General features: G+C 51.3%; 1 protein-coding gene across 1 annotated transcript in view; it reads left to right on the forward strand.

Annotated features, from left to right (window-relative positions):
- Window positions 1-19,135: 19,135 nt before the first annotated feature.
- The window catches only part of DLGAP2 (DLG associated protein 2), a 145,896-nt gene continuing 145,231 nt past the window's right edge, over window positions 19,136-19,800 (forward strand). Inside the window, exon 1 of the mRNA XM_065900003.1 lies at window positions 19,136-19,193. The gene's annotated coding sequence lies outside the window, so the exon portion shown is untranslated. The remainder of the gene's footprint in view (window positions 19,194-19,800) is intronic.

Here is a 19,800-nt window from a genome sequence, read left to right on the forward strand (position 1 = left end):
CACCCCACAGGAGTTGCCATCAGTCTTTCTCACTAAGAAATACTTGCTACCAACGCCCTGCACAGCAGGCTCCGGGGCCTGAAGACCTAGCAGGATCCCACCTCATGGAGCTCTGGAGGAAGGTCCTGTGGGTCTAGATCTGTGTCCCTCAGTCCAGCTCCTGCGTGGGAAAGAGCAGTGGCCAGGGGTGGCTACCCACAGACAAGCAGCAGCGTCCCCTGCACCAGGGGAGATAGGCTACAGCATTCGGCGCTGAGCCGCGTGGTGCGTGGACAGAACCCCGTCCAAGAAAGATAGGTGTTTTGCTTCAATTCCTCCCAGGAAGACCCCGGGGGCTGCCACCCAGCCCTCAGGAGGCCCGTGAGCACCGGCACGTTATACAGGCAACGGTTGTGAGTTTTGCTTCCCTGTTTCTATCCGAAGATGTTGATCATGGAAAGTAGCCCAGAGAGAAATCCCTGCTACTGAGGCTTTACCTGTCCTGCTGTTGTCAAGGGTTACCTTCCTCAGAAGACCTGTGACTTATTTTTACTTGAGGTTCTCTAGCAACTAAAGGATTCCTTTTGTTCTCTGCCCTTACCCAAGATGATTTTCAATGTCAGAAGCACCGCCTCTGCATTTACCCGGGAATTTGTTATACTAAATTTATGATTTGTTGCCCTAAATGAAATTACCCCCAGCAACAGGCCTCGTTGAAGTGCTTCCACTGCACAAGAGGAAATAACTAACGGAAATCCATCTGTGACCCTCCTCAATCCGATGGTCCACGGTCATTTCCGCAAGAGTTGCACGCAGAGGGAACCCTAGAAACTGAATCGCGGAGGGTCACGCCAGGCAGAAGTCCTGCCTGGCGGGGGCTATCCGCCTCCTGCTGTTAGCCGATATTTCCGCTGTGACCAGTCCGCTGAGGGGATGCTCAGCCAGACGCTTCCCTTAATCCCAAGGCTGTTTTCCAGCCGCTCTGCACCAGTACAGCCTCATGGACCCCTATGACCAGCAGCCACCCCACTGGGGTTGGAATTCATTCTAAGTGGTGGACGTTGTGACGTCACGGTTGATGAATGGTTTTAATACCACCTCTGTGGAAACACGGTATCTTGTCATGCCTTCCCTTCTTCGAACCTCCGTAGAACAGCTCAGATACGGCCAAATCAGTGGATTGGTGGCAAGCAGAAGCATATATTGGTATTTTATTCTATTTTCTCTTAAATATTTGATGCTTGGCTAAATCCACAAGCAACAGAATGAAGAGTTTAACAGAATAAAAGTGACAGTGAGTAATGATCCGGTGCCAACCTGCCGTTCCACGAGCTTTTAGTTCCGAGTTGTGCTTCTCACCTGTGGGTTCAAACTTCAAAGCTGGGGGGATGTGGGAAGATCCAGCTCGCAAGCCTCGGCTTTAAAATCCTTCCGAAGCCTTATTTACACGCACATCTATGGGAGACAACAACGTAATCCTGATAGTGTTCCTATATCGCATTTGAAGCCATATTAAAATATAAATCTACTCTTGTGAGGCCAATAGGTCTTTTCCTTTCCTTCTGTGCTTCTAGGGTGTCCCTGACCCACTCTCCTGGGTTCTGTCTAATTTTCACAGTTCAGCCGAGCACAGCATGTGTGGTTTTAGCTGAGTCAAGCTAATTTCCGCTGAGACCAGCTTGGATGTTTCGATCACACGCTTCCCCGCGGTTCCTCCCCCCGTGCGAGCGTCAGTGTCAGTGTCATCGGAGTGACACTTCTAAGAAGCCAGTCTCCCCTCAGTGCCTTGCCTTGGGTCAGACCCCACTCCTGCTGCTCTGTGTGCTCCTCCAAAATGACTAGCCCGTTCTTGCTAAGTCACACTCTGCTTTGTAATCTCTGTGTGCTCCATCGGGAGCCCAACTGCCCGGCTGCAGCTGGCTGCCGTCCCGTTCTGCTGCGTCCACACACCGTTCTCCCTCCCCACCTCCTTCCATCTCCATCTGACTCTATGGTACCTTCCCTCGTGGCCCAACTCGACTGAACTCTCCCCGTTAAGCCTTCACTGTGGGGAATGATGCTCTTTTGTTGAAACTCTGGCTCAGAGAGGCGGCTTTAAAGCCCGAGCTCGGGGGCCACGTCAGTCATCTCTGGAGCGTCTGTCTGATCCGGAGTCGAATTTCTCACAGTTCACCTGCCTGTGGTGAAGACAGACAGCATCCTTCCCATCTGCTCGGAGGAGTTTACTTCCCTGACGTTTATTTCCTCATGTTTAAACATACGGGTTATTACGGGTTCACGGACTCAGAGCTGACCAACAATGAGATGATGTGGCCCAGAAGAATTTGAACGGTGGGGAACTAAAAACGATGCCTGATGGAATGAGAACCCAAACCAAGAGAACAGAGCTGGTTCTGGAAACAGTCATCGGCAGGGAAGAGTGAGTTCTCGCTACTTTTGCTCTCGTGGACAGAGCCAGTGGAGTCTGGCCACTCAGAAAAGCATTTTTCAGGGTGGGAGGCACGGAGGTTTTTTTTTCTTGAGGGTTTGTTCGTCTCCCTCTGTCCGGGTGGCTTAACCTTGTTCCTCCTTTGTACACAAGGGGTTAATGTGACCTTCGGAAATGGCCCACCTTCCTTTTCCCCCAACTGCCATCTTTTACGATAATCACCGTGTCTTAACCCATCAGTTAAAATCTCCGTGGCCAAAAGAAAAAAAAAATCTCCGTGGCCATTTGAATTGACCCAAGTTGGTGGCGGCGGGACCACCACCATCGGACAGCTGGAAGAGGCCTGTGAGAAGTGGGTGGATGGTTCCAGCCCTAGTTCCAAGTGGGATCTGCTGGTTATTATTGCAAGTCTGGCTAACCAGGCAGTTGCCTACGCTGTGAAGCACTCAGATTTCAAGAAACGATTTTTGTTAACAGTATCTGAGCTGTCGCACATAGGACCTTAAATGCTGTTAGTGAAATACCTTCCGTTTCATCCTGTTCGTTTTCTTGCATTTCTCTTACGAAAGAGACTATTTGCTGTCTTTGCTTATTTCTCGTCTTCCTGGACATCAGGTGACTTCTTGTGACCTGTTCCAGGCTACAGGCTGCCGTCCCTTTACTTCGGGGACTTGTGCCCCAGAGGACGCTGATGAATGTTGGAGGGTTGTGAGGAAATCGTCCCCGAGGCAGGCGAAAAGGGTTGTGTATGGACGTCCCCGTTTTCTCAGAAAGTCCGTCTAAGATTCCCATAAGGTTCTCCTAAGGTTCCCCAAAAGGTTAAGGCTGCAGCTTTAAACCCTCATTTTCCTGGGTGAGCCTGTAGGTGTGCAAAATTTATGGCCACTCTTTCTCCCGAGGTCATCCCGGTTATACTCATCTCTCCATTAGCGTGGTCTCCAGTTAAATTAGGCAGCTCCTTGATGTCAGAGCCATGCAGTGTTGTGTTTGGTAACCCAGGGGGCCTGCCTGGTGGAGGAGCTGTTCTTCCATCTTTGTCCTTCATGAAGACGCATCGTTAGCCGGGTACTAAGAAGAGTTGTGAGGTCGAGGAACAAATCGAAGGTCAGAGTGCGGCGTTAGCCAAATGTGATTCATGTCACAGAAACTCCAAGAAATATTAATTTACTAACACTCCCTAAATAATGCAGAAACGATTAAATCTGTCAACCTCGTCAGGCCCCATAACACGAAGTGATAGCACCCAGAACCCAAGATGGCCAGCCTGACAGTGTCCCGATGACAGGACGGCCTCCAGTGACCCGGTGACTGCGGGGCTCTGAGTCTAAAAATATGTTCCATTTCAAAACCCTGAAGGCATGTCCTGAACGTCACTCAGCCACCAGGTAACGCAGACGGGAATCGTAAGGGTGCGTCGGATACGAAGCCCATCAGAGTGATCGTTCGCATCTGCGCAGAGCTCTCACCCTGGGCCCTTTCGGGACAGAAATGACCCCTGTCTTGGCTCGAGGAAGCTCTGTCCTGAGAGGTGGGGCCGGGATCACTTCTTGCCCAGGCGCTACACCACTGTGGTGCTGTGGCAGGTGGTGAATCGGGCCGTCCAGGGGGTGGGGTCCGAGCCTGCTCAACGGGGATCTGCTTCCGAAGCGGGAGGCGGGTGACGTGCAGTTCCCTTTCCTCGCGGGTTGAGCCTTGAAAGCAGTAACAGTTTCCTCCTCTGTGTTGTTCCGGCCAGTCGTCGATTTCTGCCTCGCTTATCGTGCGTCTTATACAGAGGGTTCGGCCAGCCCTACACTGGAGAAAAGTCAGCTTTGCGGTGGTTTTTCCTTGTGCCTCACCCGAAGGTCCAAGCTGGGTGTTAGTTTTTTTGGCATCTCTGCTCCAGTTTGCTTTGTAATAAAGTAATAATAGCGGCCAAGAGAATCCGCTGTGGAAACCTTCCTCTGGATGGAAGATTTGGGCGGGATTTATTGTGTAGGATTTATTGTGAGGGCACCTCAGTTGTGTATCTAAACTGGCTTGTGCTGTTTGACTTTTTTTTAATAAAAGCCCCAGTCTGTACTCTAAATGTTTTCCAAGTATTAGTCCGTTTAATCCTCACGTGAACCTGGGCGGCAGTACGATTATTCTCTCTGGCGCCCAGAGAGGACCGTGATTTCCCGAGGACCCCCTGCAGCCGGGCATCTAATCTGCACACAGAGTAATAACTGCACTAAATCTCCCCCCTCCGCCTCCGAGCTTTTGATGATTCAAGGAACCCCGTGTGGCCGGCGAGGGTTTTGGAGTCTCCAAGGGTGCGGTTTGGCTTCTGCGGTGTGGCTCTTCAGAGACTGCACATGACTTTGGTGAGGTTTTCCCTGTGTTTTCCCGAAAGAGGAGAGAGCGGGAGGTGGGAGACGGTCCAGGGCCAATTCAGTCTTTGCTTGCTTTTGTTCAGCATCACGTCATCACCAGGCAGCACCCCTGGTGCTGGACGAGCCAGCACGCACACACGTTTTGCTTTAAAACAACTTAAACCAAGGAAGAGACTTAATTTAAGCAGACACGCAAGCAGACAGCTGATCCTTTGGCAGCCCAGCGGATGGTTTATAAATGATTTGCCAGATAGGAGAGCTGGTGTGAACAAAATAAAAGAACAACAAAAATGAAAGAGAGCCATCAGTGTGTTCCGAAAGTCTCTGGGTGTGGGTTTCATGTGCTTCCTACGTGGTCATCGTGTGAGGCCACGAGCCTGTGAAACCGAGAGATGGCCGACCAGCCATGGCGCCCACCGGCCTGAGCTGGAAAGAGGAAGCACGCTTTTCTTTGCAATGGCACAGCCTTTAACAGAAAAATCTTAGGAGGAAAAGTCAGAGTTAGTTGACAGTTTGTTGGATTTTATTGTCTAAGGCACTAAACTCTTGGAAAGAGAATTTTAAAAACCTCTGATTCCTCGGCCAGCCCAGAAATTAAACTCATCCTGGGCACCTCTGGTGCTGCCTCCTCTGGGCCCCAGCTGCTGTCCTCCCCAGTGGACCTGGCCACGGTCACCTGGCCACGTCTCCACCATCGTTGAGAATGACCAGCTGAGAGGAGATTCCCGGGACTGGCCCCTGACCTATGACCCTTAGGGCCTCGGTGCTTCCACCGGATCAAGTCCATCTTCCTCAGGAGGGCAGCACGTGACCACACTCACACGCACAGAGAAGAGAGCCGTCCCTGCCCTGGTGGGATGTCACCCTAGCATCTGCTTACACGACAGCATGGTGGAAATTGTGGTAGTTTTATCAGATCTTCTGTGCTTCAGAATACGTGGGTCTCAAAGATACTTTTTTTTTTTTTTTTTTTTTTTTTTGCGGTACGCGGGCCTCTCACCGCCGTGGCCTCTCCCGTTGCGGAGCACAGGCTCCGGACGCGCAGGCTCAGCGGCCATGGCTCACGGGCCCAGCCGCTCCGCGGCATGTGGGATCTTCCCGGACCGGGGCACGAACCCGTGTCCCCTGCATCGGCAGGTGGACTCCCAACCACTGCGCCACCAGGGAAGCCCCAATGGTGATTCTTTTAAGATGCTAACATGAGTTCCTTAGATCCTTATTGCCCAGAAATACTTGAAAAGAAGGAAAATTCTAGTCCTAGTGGCTTAGACCTACAGTGGAAGGTTCTGTCCCTGGAAATCCCAATGACCCCCGGTGTCCTTCGTGGGCCGTTAATTCTTTATCATCAGTGATAGTCCAGAACTCCGATCCAGAAACGCAAAGGGGGTTCAAATTGATTCGGAAGCATCAGGGTCCTTCCTGCTCACTCCAGCCAGTGCAGTGAATAGAGACCCCAGGTATAAGCTGGGAGGGCATTTCTCTTCCAAATGGCCGTAGCAGCTGATACAAAAACATTCATGTTGTTAGTGCATGAACAGTTATGGGAGCTCCATGAAAAATTAAACTAGACCTAACTGGCCATAAACGTATGAGGAACGGGGACAACGATAGATCATTTTATGGTTTCTGAGATGCTTTCATTTCCTCTCAAACTGAGTCAGGAGACTGTATCGAAATCTTGCGGCAAGGGAACGCTGATTTGTCCCCTTCACAGTTCACCACACCTTCCACCCTGACTTCCCCGCCCTTTTGTCTCGCTGCCATCTGCCCTGCAGAAACTTTGTCTTGCCACCGTGGCTGCCATGTCGGTGAGGAGGCGTTGTCTTCCATTTCGATGAGAGTGGATAAATTGAGGGTGAAAATTATCCATTAACATCAGGCGTTTCCATGGTCTCTTTCACGGAGCCTCAGAGAACTGTGTGGATGCTGAGTTCGCCTTGACAAGTGGTTTCAGAAATGACTTGGAAAATTGGGCTGATTTTAATGCAGCTGCCCTGTTACTTTTCTGTAAGAAAAAGATGTATTTTTGTCTCATCTTTTTCTCTCATCTTGCCAGATAATTATGATAAGCTTTTCCAGTATAATTTAGATCGGGTTGATTAGCCAGGCCCTGCTGTACGCTGCAAACACGGTTAATGAGTTGCGGGTTTTCTCTAGTTTTTCCACCTTAGAAATCAGGCAGGACTCGCCTGTCATTCACATGCAGAAAGTGTGTTTGGAAGCAGCCACGTGTCTGCCAAGTTCCCGGGAGACCAGTTTAGAATGGACCAGCCATGATGCCCTACGTGGGAAGGAGAAGCAGGAAAGCACAGATTTCAGGAACGTGATCAAGGAGCAAACATTCTCCCGGTGGAGACAGCCGGTGAGATGTGGGGGAAGCTGGGTGTCCCGAGCTCAGGGCGTGTGAGCATGGCTGGGGGCGGGCACCGCGCTGGGCCCCCTGGAGACGCACAAGCTCAGCCGCCAGGGCCGGGTGCGGTCTGGCACTCAGCCCCTCTTACAGGTGGAGGACAGGGTGAGCCTCTGAAGGGCTCAGGTGGGTCTCAGAAAACCAATAAGCAGGCAGTGCCTGTCTTCAGGGTCTCGTGTTCTTCCAGACTCCATCCCTGCCCGGGCCCTCGGTACCAGGCCGTGTACTCCGGCCAGACCTCCCGGTGTGGCTCAGCGTTCACGCTGGAAGGGAAGGGACAGATGAGCAGCGTCCCGCAAGAGCCCTTTGGATTTCCATGGAGAAGTCCAAGGTGAAGGTGTATTAGTGCCAAATGTTCCGCTAAGGGTCCTGGGCTCCCCTGGCATTTGTAAAAGGCAGTGGAGCCCAGGCAGGTGGAGGGAAGTGTGCTCAGAACCAGGTCGGGACTCTCAGCTCGGAGCTGGGTGACGGCCAGTCCCTGTGATTTAGAAAGGACGGCAACACCATCAGGTGGATGGAGTCCATTGTGTTCCCAGCAGCTTCGAGAGTGGTCCTGCCTGGAGAGGGGAAGGTCCTGGGGAGGAGGCTGTCTGCTCTCCGTCCCCAGGCAAGCTGACGCATGCCGTGTCCCCAGGAACAGGGACCCCCGTGCCACTCTCCTCGCGGGCCCCGCACCTCCGATCGGTCCCCGTCAGCCATCGCTTCTGGCTCTTGCAGCTCTGAGCCAGCGAAGCGCTTCCTGCCAAGTGGGGTGAAATTACCAGGGTTTTTCATAATAGAAAACACAAATTGCTGGAGACAGATTCACTGCCAGTGAGCCAGGAGGTTGAGAACCACACACTTGTGTCACAAACACGACATTAAAATGCTGAAATGCGTGAGTCCTGCCGCTGCTGATCTCCTGAAGCACCAGCAGATGGGAAAGCTGGCGTCTCCACTCCCTGAATGTCTCCAGCTGACCCAGGAGACCAGCCATTTTGGAGATGGAAACGATATGGGCGCGCCACTTCTGGTTGGGTTTCAGGTCAAGGACCACATCATTTGTTAAACCAGACGCGATCTGGAATCCAAGGGCTTTAAAAACGCATTGCTGCCGTGAAACCTTGTACTTACTCGGTTTCCTGCGAGTAAACTTGTCGTGTGATGTATTTCAAAAACAGAAGAGCGATGCCTTGGACGTGACTTGTCGATGCATGGTGGTAACCGGGTTCATCTGTCAGTTTCTAACAAATGTGATTCACTTTGATTAATATCCAAAGAGGAATAAATGACTAATGGCAGGCCCTGGGGATATAGATCAAAATTCAGTTTTACGGCAAAGGGGCACTGAAAGTGGGTGTTTACAAAGATTCAGGGTCTGAAACAACCGACCACAAATCAAATTTCCAAAGTTTCTTTGTTTTAGAAAGTAAGAATGAGCATAACGTTTTGGCTAGGAAATATTTTACTGTATAGATGTATACGATGAATTCTGTCCAGAATTGAGTTTATTCAAGTCTGTGTAACACCTGAGCGTGATACGTCTAACTCCGGAGTGACGGGAGTTAAAAATGTATTTTTAAATTAGGTGCCCTATGGAGTCACACGGATGGCACTCGTCCACGCGAAGACCTGTTCCTGCCCTTCCTTCCTGGGCCCTGCGGTCACTGTTTCATGTAATTTTCCTGCCAGACTGTGGGCCCCTGGAGGGGGTGGGTCCCGTCTCAGAGTCACAGTGCCAGCACTTGGTGTCAGCAGGCAGGTGTGGGGTAGACGTGAGGGTGGGGGGGATTTCAGGGGCTGAGTGTGGGCAAGGTGTGGGACGGCGTCGTTCAGACAGCCGGGGGGTGGGGGACAGCCACCCCTGGACCACTCCCCTCAGATAATCCCTCTCAAGTCCCCTTCCAGGAAGCGCTAGGTCCGGTGAAACAGCAAATGTGAAAATGCTACCTTTTAAATGGCGGCTTGGACTTCCCTGGTGGTCCAGTGGTTAGGACAACGCGCTTCCAATGCAGGGAGACTGGGTTCCATCCCTGGTCGGGGAAGTTCCTCATGCTGTGTGGCACGGCCAAAAACAAATAAATGATATCATTTTTTTCTTTTTTTTTTTAAATTGAACTATAGTTGATTTACAATGTTGTTTTAGTTTCAGGTGTACAGCAAAGTGATGCAGTTATATATATCTCTATCTCTATCTATCTATATATATTCTTTTTCAGATACTTTTCCATTATGGTTTATTACAGGATGTTGAATATAGTTCCCTGTGCTGTATAGCAGGTCCTTGCTGTTAAATGATATCTTTTGAAAGGAATTTTAATCACTGTAGGACGAACCCATGATGAAGCAGGTTCAACCACAGAATGCCTTTCGGGGTCCGGTCATGGCCGCAGCGGGGCTGGTGGACGGCCCAGGCCCTCCTTCCCTGCCGTGATCCGCGGGGTGAAACCCCCTGCGTGGTGGTGTCCACAGCAGGCCCCGCCCCTCTGGGCACAGACAGTCCCTGGACGCAGAGGCCGTGTTCAAAAAGACTGATGGGGTCCCTTTGCCCTTTACTGGGAATGAGTTTAGCACATTTAATTTCTGAGCCCAGATTTTGATGCAGGGAAAGGAGTGTCTTAAAGAGGAACTAGGAAAGGAGAGCACGCACATGAACACCCAAGAAAGACAGTGAAAGTAAAAATGCCGAGGACACATTTTATCCCCGTCACTTTCCCAAAGACGGATCCTAATCCCACGCCCACCTAAGCCTGGAGGGGCCGCAAGGGGCTCTGCAAGTAGAGGAGCGGTTAATGCCCACACGTGGAATAGGAAAGAAGGTGGACTTGGGAACCAGGCCATCTAATTTCAGCAAAGGGGAAAACAGATGTTGGTTTTACTGGAAACTGCGGAACACCAAGTGTTTTTATAATCCCCTTTGTATTTATAAAGCGCACACAGGCCTGTTGAAGAAAATCTGGAAAGCACGAAAAGTTTAAAGAGAAGAATAAAGCATGGCCATAATCCCTCCAACTGCAGACAATCGCTCTTGACATCTTGGTGAACGGCCCCCGTCTTTTCTCCAGAGCAGACGAGGATCGTGAAGCACTCAAGAGTTTGCATCTCGGCTGTCTCACTCAGCATTACATCAGGAATTTCTAAAATGGCTAAAAGCTCTCTAACATTCCATGCTGTGATTGTTGCGTAATTTATTTAACCATTCTGCTTTAATTGGGTATTTGAAAATCAAGGCTTGCCGATTTTGTTAGAGGGGGGAGAAAATGGAGCGTCACTACTTACCCTCGAGTCACTTGCACAAAATCCAGGAAAAGACACAAAATCACTGGAGCTCTCATTACTCCTGGGTCATCAAAGCCCCTCACGCTCGGGTGGACGTCTCTGGAAGGAGCCAGGAGATGCCGGACGTTCATCAAGTGTAGGAAATTAAGATGATACATCAAACGAAGGATTTAGAGTGTTTAAAAGTTAACATTGTGGCTTTTTGTAACGTTAAAATGCTGGAAAACTCCTCTCCAGAAAGTAGGTGGTATCACAAAGGAAATGGGAGAGAGTTTTCCAGGCAGAGAATCCCACTCCCTGTCTTGGTATGAAGTCAGCATCTCCAGAAGGCGCCTGCGGGGAGTAGGGCCGCGCTGGGCCTCCCAGCGGCCAAGGACGGCAGCCACCTGGACCCCACCTGGAGGGAGGGTGGAATGGGGGCCTTGAATACGTCGCTTTTGTTCGTTCTGTGAAGTTGGCTGTTCTCAACCCGGCTGCACAATAAAGTCGCCTCTGGAGTGAGGTGAACTGACCCCGGGCCACCCAGAACCTCCGGACCCAGCACCTCCAGGATTGAGGCCAGAGCATCTGCATTCTTCTCAAAGCCTCCAGAGCATCGAGGCAGGATTTAGCAAATAAAGATCCAGGATGACCTGGTAAGTTTGAATTTCAGATATACAACAGATACCGCTTGGGATATACTTCAATATTATTCTTTGTTTATCTGAAATTCAAATGCCTGGGTGTCCTCTGGCCGCCCTACCCAGGGACTTCTGATGAACCAGCAGAAAGCCACCCGTCAGAGATAAAGAAGGTGTCCGGTGTCAGCATGGTTCACTCCCGTCTCTGAGGTGGTTACCTCACCCAGGGTCTGGCAGCGGCACCTCAGGCTGCAGAGGACAGCTTTTTCTAAGCTTCGTAAAATGCCCTTTACTCTGTCCTTACAACTGTATTTCCACTTTAAACGTGGTGGACATATCTCCCAGCAAACTTCGGTGTAGAACCTTATTAAATACAGATGGTAGCGCAGAGGATTTGACACTACATTCATGTGGAATCTAGATTTACAACATATTATATAAAATGTAATTAACGTCACTTTTGAAGTGACGAATGTTCGAGTTTAACAGCAGACAGATACGTTTCATCCTGAAGCTTCCTTCCTTACATAAGAAAGTCTGCTTTTTACTTCAGCATGTTTTCCTCTCGTGTCCAAGTCCAGAGGAATTCAGAGTGAAGGGTGCGCTGCCCTTAGTCGCACGTGAATTCCTGTGGAAGACGATTTTGTGATTTGTTTGAAGGTGTGGTGAGGCCCTCAAAGTTTGCAAACAGGGGACGCCACTGCCCTGCCTGGGTCCGAGGGGTGTGAACCCTGACACACCATCGGGGCTTCCGCTGTTCCCTCTTGCGACCCCAAGTTTTCCTCTCACCTGAGTGACACTTGACTAGGAGTGAAAATTCTGCAGACTTTCGGGCAGCTTCTTCGGAGCCTTGATCTTTGGTCCAAAGTAAAATTATGAGCATTTTTATGTGTTTCAAAGGAAAGCCATTAGCAACGGTCCTGGCGGGGGCTGGATGCAGGCTGCAGGCACAGCTGTGAGGAGGGACGGTTGCATTAATCAGTGTCTTTATCCTCGAGGAGCAGAGATGGACCCTTAATTTGAGCAGCTTCAAGTCCTGTCGTTAGGGAAACGGCTGAAATGGGGACTTGAGTGCTTTCTGCAGAGTAAACTTTTAAAGACGGAGAAGAATCTCGAAATTGGGCAAACTGTCAGATCGCCAAACTTTGTGGGTGGCTTCTTCAAGAACTGAATTTGCAGAGTATCTCCTGGGCGCGTCCAGAAGTAGCTGCCGGGTGTCACACCTGGAGATTCGGTCACTCCACCCGTGGTCGTCACCCTGACTCCGTGGCTCCGTGTCCTGTGCCCTTTCTATCCACCGGGAGGAGTTTCCAACCAGTCACACAGTCAGGAGACATTTTTCACAAGCAAAATTTTTAACTGAGGAGAGGTCGGAGGTGGAGACTGGGAAATAACGCACCACCTGAGAGCTGTGAGTTCAGGGTTATTCGGGGACTTACCGGGGACGATGAGCCGGAGACAGCCTCCCGGTGGCTCTGAGGACCTGCTCCCCAGAGCTGGGGGAGGTGAGCACATGTGTGATTCAGGTGAAGGGTGCGTGCAACCAAGCACACAGCTGGCTGGAAGGTTCTGCTGGTCACAGGAGCACATGCCTTAGTTAATGGTCTTAGCACTTTTCTGAGTATGGGGAGGTGTGAGAAATTGGCTTCGTAATATCTCCTGAAAATACCTGACTATGTGAAGGCCTGTTCACGAGTTTTCCTGGAGCACAGAGCACCTCCTTCCTGGTCTCCGCCCTGGACTCCTCTCACGGTGGGTTGAAGGTCAGCAGCTGCGGTGGCTTGTGGCTCAGTCCTTGTAGAGCCCAGTGCGAGTGACCTTCTTTAGTTGGCAGAGGATCTGGGCGGGATCGGAGGTGTGAGTGAACTTGAAGTGAGCAGGTAGACCAGATGGATCAGGTGAAGTGAGGCTGGAAAAAAGCTGAGTGTGTGGAGCCCACGTGGGTTGAGCCAGACCGGTCCCCTGGGCCTGGGGGAAAAGGAAGAGGAAAGAAGTGACTGTCAGAGGGACCGATCCCAAGGGAAGACCCAGAGATGCAGCTGGACTCAGGGTGGGCATGGTGGAGGGTCCTTGGTAACATCAGTCAGACTTTGGAAGCTATAGATTCGGCAGCAACAGCTTCACATGCGGGGCTTCCCTGGTGGTGCAGTGGTTGGGAGTCTGCCTGCCAATGCGGGGGACACGGGTTCAAGCCCTGGTCTGGGAGGATCCCGCGGAGCAACTAGGCCCGTGAGCCACAACTGCTGAGCCTGCACGTCTGGAGCCTGTGCTCCGCAACAAGAGAGGCCGCGGCAGTGAGAGGCCCGCGCACCGCGATGAAGAGTGGCCCCTGCTCGCCGCAACTGGAGAAAGCCCTTGCACAGAAACGAAGACCCAACACAGCCAAAAATAAATGAATAAATTAATTATTTTAAGAAAACCTGCTATGGACTAAAGCAGCAAAGAAATGTGAAAAAAATTGTATAGGTTTGGCGGTAGTCCATGTGGTTTAAAAAAAAAAAAAGCTTCACATGCTACTACCCTCAGCTCAAAAGGTATCATCCCAGAAACAAAAAGTAGTGAGAGTCACTCACCCCTGTGGTCTCCCTGGGCGGCCGTGTGTCCCGGCCGCTCTGGGTTCTGCAGAGAAGCTCCGAAGGCTGCAAGAGAAGAAAAGGGGGGGCAGACACCCCACCACATCCCCTTCTTAACCCAATGCTCCCAGACTGCCCCCATAGCATCCTTTCTTACATTTGGAGTTCTGTGTAGGTGGCATTTGAAAAAAAAAAAAAAAACAAGGATGTGCTACTGAGAATCTCCATCAGAAATAACGATTTTGCTGGGGACTGTGGGTGAATCACTTCTCTGCTCCAGGCCTGTGGCCCCTGTGTCCACAAGGACAGTGGTCTCTGCCCCCTCACTGCCCACAGGGTCACAGTGGGGAAAAACTGACTAAGCGCATAAGTAAAAACACCGTTCGGAGCAAGACATGCTTCCAAGTCCCAAGCACAGTGGACAAAGCGTATCATTTCATTTCCTTGGTGTTTATGAGGTAGTAACGGTATTGTACTCCTTTACACCAAGAAATCCAGTATTTTCTTATGAGCAATTTCCCTTTTCGTGTATAAACATTGTTTTTCCTTCTAACGCTTTCTTAATATTGCTTCCAAGTGGGCATGATTCAGAGACAACTTTCCCCCTCAAAAGGTATAATTTGTACTTGTGCTTAAGAGGGTTTAGAAGCCCAAAGACTGGAAGTGTGTGTTCTCCCTGCTCTTTTCTGAGCCTGGCAGTGGGGCGTTCGTGGGTCATGTCTTTAAGAAATGAAGGGTCATGTTGCTGACACCTCCAAACAGATGTCCCCAGACAGTGGGGTGAAAGAGCCGGAGCTTCCATCAGGACAGGCTCAACCTCTGGGAATCCGCCCCTTAACGTGACGTCAGGGAAGGCACGGAACCTCGCGGGCCTCGACTTCTGCATCCATCAGGACAGAGGGCCCTTCGTGCCATAAGTGCAGAGCGGTCGGTCGGGTCAATGAAGTGAGGTAATGGAGGCCTGAGGATTTGCAAACGTGCACACAAATTATCCTACATATCGTTTTTCTTCTCTGCTTCACCAAAATCTGGCCAAATGACCAAAAGCCAGCTGGGAAGCAGACCCAGCAGTGCTGCCTGGTGGTCCCGATGCCAGCCCTCACTTCCCGAGACTGGAAAAGGGGCCGAGTCCTGGATCATATCCAGTGGGAGGACGAGAGGAAGGCGGGGGCGGGGCAGGGGCTGTGTTAGGTGCTCGGCCCCGTCGCTTCCTGAAGGACCCTCTCCGCGAAGCAGGAGACACTCCCACGTCCACGCACGCAGCGCGGTGAGGCCAGATCTCGTTCTGACATAGTGCTGTCAGCACACTTGGCTCTGACCCTCGCTGGGGGGTTCTTTACTCGGGACCCGACTTTGGTCTGCATTGAGGTGGGGCCTTTGCTTCTCGGGACCTCGGATCCCGGCCTCCTTGTCTCCGCGCCCGCTGTGGGCTCTTGTACCCACGGTTCTCGTTTCTGTCCCAGCAGGGCCCCCCGCCTCCAGTGTCTCTCTTCCCCAGGTGACACGCCCACCTCTCTGGTCCTCATTGCACAGTGTGGATGCCGCAACCACCTGGAACGTGCATGTGAGGTCTGACCGTGAGGACACCCCGAGCTGACCCCGTCCCCCTTGAGGGGGCGTGAACGGTGCATCCGTGAGAAGAGGCGACAGACACGGGTCGTCCTCTGAGATGATGGCCACTCCCTGGATCGTAGGATTCTCTCGAATAACTTCCTCAGCTCCCGGGTGCAGGGGACGAGGGTGGCGACTGTCTGACGTGTGCAGGCGATTTCAGAGACGGGCCCGCATGGTGCTTCCGTGGTGGTAGCTCAGCTCTACCAGCCACGTTTGATCCCCCCTCACCTGGATTTCATCTGGGAGAAGTTCGGTGCACACATGGAATTAGGCATTGACCCTTTGAAGAAGCACCGTGGCCCAGAACCACAAAAAGACCTGCTTACAATTCCCTAGAGGTGTTATCGAATCGCTAGGTCATGTGTTAGCGACTTGGTAAATCAGACGATTAATCCGTAAGGTGAACTCATCTGGAAGGTATTGTCAGCACCCAGTGTGCAGGGAGGAGGGTCCAGAGCCCTAAGAGCGAAGGGCCGATCCTCTAGTGAAGACTGGAACTCACTAGATGCACTCAGACGTGTCTGTGGATGATTTCCAAATGTTTTCAGTCTGTGGCACGTTTCTATTTTTGCAAAGAAAACATGCTGAAATGTGAACATGGTGTCCAATGCAGGCACTCCTCATTTTACAGCGTGATTAATCTCACATGTGTGATCTGCACGGTGGCTGCCCGACCCCTCCCCAGGCTGTGGTGTGCTCGTGTGGCCGGGGAGGTGTCGCAGTCCCCGGGGTTCGCACGCGCAGCCCCGAGCTGCCGGCTCATTGCTCCAGCCGGGCTGCTCCCTGGGCCCGCCACTTGTCTGTGCAGCATTGGCAGGAGAGATGCTTCCTCTCCTTGGTGCAGGCTGGGTCAGAGACTGGAATCGGGAAGAACCCGTGTTGGCACATCTCTGTAAGCCTGGCAGTGGCAGCTTTGGGGACCGAGAGGTATCAGAGGAGGAGACGTGCCCTGCGCCCTACGTGCTTCCTTCGCCGGTCACCTCGGACGTTCTCGTCCCGCTGCGGACACAGGACGTTGGGTGACCGGCCCGCAGACCCCGTCTGTACATGTGAACAGGACGGTGCCCAGATCAGTGCTCTGGGCTGTGAGTAGGTATCGGGCGGATCCACAAAATGTGAGCTGCAAAGACAAAGCTGGTTGGATAAGGCAGGATCACGGCCACTAATGACACCAACACACGCTTTGAACGAGGCTCAAGGGGCTAAGAGGTAAAACCAGAAACAGAAACGTCTAATGCATTTGCCCATAACCCACATTCCACGTGTTTGACTGAAAGGTTTTCCCTAAGTGTAGCCGCTCCGAGGCCTCGCTTTATCTGATCTGAGGAAGGACAGCGGAGGGGGAATAGGCAGCTGGTGGTGTCCACCTTCACAATCCAGGGCTGGCCTCCGCACGGCCTCAGGCGGCGTCCTTGGAGTCTCGTTCTCGGGATAATGAGACTCGCCCTTTTGTGAAGCTGCCGGTTGATTGCGCTGCGCTGGGCTCTGTCTGTTCGTCTGCATCCGCTGGGCGTCTTTGTCAGTTCAGCGCGTGCTCGCGGTTCCACTGTGTGATGTCAGCTGCTCGTTCAGATTCATACTGGTAAAGCTCGTCCCTTTGTTTCTGTGTGTGTGTGTTCAAAGAGAACAAATGGGATCGAAATCGAAGGTTCACTGTTTCGGTTTATGCTCCTAATTCTCTTCTACCCCACCTAACGTAGACGGTCTTCAAGTTAATAACGCTGACCGCGTGAACATAGTCTCCGTGGCAACCGTATTTAATTAGCACCGTGCATCCTATTACATTATGCTTCTAAACAAATGAAACACGGCATCTTGAGTTTCATATTACCCTGTGGTCACCTGACCAGCCAGCTTTGTCATCGATGGCTTATTAGCAGTAAAACAAGACTTCAAACGTGCAAGAAGTACTCTTAGCCATGAAAAACGGGGCGCAGCTGAACTATGTGAATGCATTCGAATAGGCTCTCTCTAAAATACTTACCCCAATTCAGACAGACATTTATTAGACATATATACATGTATATTCATGTATATTGTATATATCTTAAAAGCAGTGCCTGGGAGACCCCGTAAGATGAAATTCCACCACAATTTACCTGAGACATGGTAAATTCCACAGCTCCACAGCATCTTTCATGGCCAAACCCCCTACCTTTCTTTCTTTCTTTCTTTCTTTTTTTACCATCTTTATTGGAATAGAATTGCTTTACAATGGTGTGTTAGTTTCTGCTGTATAACAAAGTGAATCAGCTATACGTATACATATATCCCCATATCCCCTCCCTCTTGCATCTCCCTCCCTCCCACCCTCCCTATCCCACCCCTCTAGGTGGTCACAAAGCACTGAGCTGATCTCCCTGTGCTATGCGGCTGCTTCCCGCTAGCTATCTATTTTACATTTGGTAGTGTATATGTGTCCATGCCACTCTCTCACTTGTCCCAGCTTCCCCTTCCCTGTCCCCGTGTCCTCAAGTCCATTCTCTACATCTGCATCTTTATTCCTGTCCTGCCCCTAGGTTCTTCAGAACCATTTTTATTTTATTTTTTTAGATTCCATATATATTTGTTAGCATACGGTATTCGTTTTTCTCTTTCTGACTTACTTCACTCTGTATGACAGACTCTAGGTCCATCTACCTCACTACAAATAACCCTCCCTTTCTCTCTTTAACGTCCTGTAAACTTGCTGAAAGTGGAAGGTGCCTATTTGCTGACTTGAAGATGGTGAAAATGTCAGTGGGCTGATCACAATGTCCTAAAACGAAGCCCCCCACGACTATAACATGGTAACTGTATTTAGGATTGCTAGAATGGATGTCCTACTAGAATATTTGCCCAAAGCTTATTCGCAAATGTTGGAAGCCTGCGTGAACACACGTCTGACTATGTAATTATATTTAGAATAATATTTACAGACCACACACCCAAATGATGGCACATATGTGAAGCTTATCTGAAACTCCCTGTCTCTGTATGGAGACCTGCTGTCTGCACCCCGCTCCCCCTCCCCCCCCCCCCGCTGCTCTCCACGCATCGCGGGGCAGACAGTCCCTGGGCATCAGCAGATCTAAGCTGCCTGCCAGCACTCATGGGGCCCAGAGAGGCCGGCAGACCAAGGCGCCTGGTTCGCCGAGCAGAGCCCAGGACGGAAGGCCGCTGCTGTGTCTGTGTCCAGCTCCCCAGGGCCGGCTGGACACAGAGCCCAGGCCTTTTGTCCCTTTGGCTTTGTTGCCTCATCTGGGTAGGGAGGGCCAGAGCGAGATGACCCCCGAGACCTTATACAGCCGCACGACGTGTGCCTCTAAGAATGCCGTGTCTGCGTCTGCGCTAATCACAGACTCAGCAATCGAAAATCAATGCCGGTGACCTGTTGTCACAACAGAAGGAAATGAGATGTGGACAAAATTGACCTAAGGTTAACGAGTATTAAGATGACAACAGTAACCGCAGGCTTCCAATTTTGCCATATGAGGCCTCAGGTAGTACAAGACTTTCCAGACGTCAGAGGAGTCGTGCTCAGGACCGTGTAGGGCTCACAGGGGACTCACCAGCCGGGAAACAATTGTGCGGCCGAGTTTACAGAATCCAGCTCACATGCAGACAAAGTCTACAAAGTCTGCAGGAGACCAAGGAGCAGCCGTGAATCCCTTGCATGGCGACCTAAGTCGGCGCCTCCGTGGGGCAAACGTGCACCTGCGACCGCAGGACTGTTGTCAGAAAAGGTGGTGGTTCCTGGGCTTCGGCCCCAAACGCCAGCCCCGAGCAGTGGCGTAAGCCGGAAAGCGTGGCTCGTGCCTGAGCGTCGCGGGGGCGTGTAGGGGATGCGTTGTGCTTACGCGGGCCGCACCAGCAACATACTGAAAAGTGACTTTGTTTCTCTCTTTGCAGAGGAAGAGGGCGGGGACCTGGTCCAGCCGGGCATCAGCTTTCCGGGGCCGGCCAAGGAGGATCTAGGTAGAGTACACACCAGTGCGGCACAGAGCAGACGGGCATTCCGGGCGGGGGCGACGTGCACGTCCGTCACCGGTGACCCTCCCCGCAAAATGTTTTATGTATACATTCGACTTTAGGGGGTCCTAATGAGAACTAAGTAAGATGCAGTGAAATTTTTTTAAATAGCGGTTTGTAAACGTTATGGAAGATCTAGATGAGAACACAGTTGGCTCCAGATCATCACAGATTAATCATTAAGGCGGTTATTTACATAATTAAGATTATTAATCAGCAAAACTGCATGAACATAACTGAGACCTGTCCGCACATGTGGAATGACACATCTCTCCTTCCCTCCTTCGTCACGAAACCCTAAGTCAGTCTAAGGGAGGGAAAAGCTTTTGTATTTGCATTTTTCTCAGGTAACTCTGTTACTTGACATAAAACAGCTGGTTGCTCCAGGCCAGCCCAGCTCCACGTGGCTTGGGTGTTGAGTGCAACTATACGCTTGCTTCCAAGGGAGCTCCGAGTTACTATCACATTCTCTTTTCCCCGGCGCTCGTAGAAATCACGTGGAAATTTTATCTGTATGCTGCCACAGACACAGTGAAGCTGGAGCTGGAGCTGG

The sequence above is a fragment of the Phocoena phocoena genome, chromosome 21, assembly GCF_963924675.1.
Source record: "Phocoena phocoena chromosome 21, mPhoPho1.1, whole genome shotgun sequence".
Classification (NCBI taxonomy): domain Eukaryota; kingdom Metazoa; phylum Chordata; class Mammalia; order Artiodactyla; family Phocoenidae; genus Phocoena; species Phocoena phocoena.